Source organism: Sorex fumeus, unplaced genomic scaffold (genome assembly GCF_029834395.1).
Source record: "Sorex fumeus unplaced genomic scaffold, SorFum_2.1 ptg000094l, whole genome shotgun sequence".
Taxonomy (NCBI): Eukaryota; Metazoa; Chordata; class Mammalia; order Eulipotyphla; family Soricidae; genus Sorex; species Sorex fumeus.
The window spans coordinates 9770572-9772088 of NW_026606151.1; the positions used below are offsets into that span (position 1 = coordinate 9770572).

Below are 1517 nucleotides of genomic sequence, written 5' to 3' on the forward strand. Positions count from 1 at the left end.
AGGTTCCCTCCCATCAACCCCCACTCCTTACCCTCTGCCTGCCTCTCTGGCAGTCTGGCCCCTAATTTTAGTTTTGTTTTTTTTAATTGAAGTTATACTTGTTTATGGGTTTTAGGTATGCATCATTATATATCAACATCTGTCTATAGTACAATAAGTTCCCCACTAAAAATTTAATTCTATCCTTCATATATATATATATATTATTTTTACCTGATTTACCCCAACAGACAACTGGGAACTGTTAGTAACATCTTAGAGTCAAATTGTTTGTTATATATTTTGATGTACCGTATATGAATAAAATCATAAGTAACTGTCATTTTCTTGAGGATTTGGGTATAAATCACACGCTTGCACCCCCTTCCACCCTCTTTAATCCTTCCAGCTGGTTGAAAAATGAACATGGTGACTGGAACTAGAACAACCAACACAGACCATAAGGAAAGCTTGGAAAAGGACACCATGCATTGCTGATCACTAAGCCAGAATGACTGAATTCCTTCTGCCATAGGCCATCACATCATCTAGCCTGTTGTTTCCAGATTCTTCTGTGAGTGAGGAAGAAGTCTTTTTCTTGTTTGAATCTTTGCTAAGTAGGGATTAAACCAAGTGCTATGAATAGCCCTTAGCTTTGTTCAAGCTTACAACATAGAGCCTGATTGCATCAGCAGCTAAGAACAGCAGGATGGCCAATACTCAGCCCATTGTTTATTGTCTTCTGTTACAAGTCTTGCAGCAGGGAGTTTAGAATTTCTCCTATGGTCTCCCCACTCTGGCATCCATAAATCGTACATCTGTAGTAACCATGAACTTCTACTTCTGATCCTACTCTGGCTACTGCAGTTCATTCTCACCAAGAGCATCTAGAGCAGAGAGGAATTGTCTCCTTGATGGAGCAAGAAAATCTTTCCCACCAGTGCACAAGCAGACTTCCTCTTATGGACCATTCATCTTTGGTCCAGCCACTGCCAATGGAGAGTAGGCTGACCCAAGTGGTGTAAACTGTGGCTATTTATTCCACTGTAGTGGGGCACCTTGTCATTCAGGGAAATTTATTATTCCACTTACTAGGGACCATGGCTGGGGAGGTGACCCCCAGTGTCTGCCTTACTAATGTAAAAAGCTTATGTGGGGAATAAAGACATCCTGGATTTGATTTCATTCTACACTTGTGTTGACATAAGGCTAAAAATATATTTCATGTGCTCGCTTCGGCAGCACATATACTAAAAATTGGAACGATACAGAGAAGATTAGCATGGCCCCTGCGCAAGGATGACACGCAAATTCGTGAAGCGTTCCATATTTTTTTTACATACAAGTGGTACAATATGGAAAGTATCATGCTAAGCGAAATGAGTCAGAAAGAGAGGGATAGACATAGAAAGATTGCATTCATCTGGGGGATATAAAGTAACAAAGTATGAGATTAATACCCAAGAATAGCTGAGATCAGCACCAGGAGGATTACTCCATAACTTAGAGGCCAGCCGGGTATCCTAGAGGAAAGGGCT

At 40.8% G+C, this 1517-nt stretch overlaps 1 non-coding gene across 1 annotated transcript; it reads left to right on the plus strand.

Moving 5' to 3' along the window:
* The first annotated feature begins 1205 nt into the window (after nt 1-1205).
* Nucleotides 1206-1313, plus strand: LOC130040521 (U6 spliceosomal RNA). The gene has a single exon (XR_008795005.1). It is a non-coding gene; the product is annotated as a U6 spliceosomal RNA (small nuclear RNA).
* Nucleotides 1314-1517: the final 204 nt, after the last annotated feature.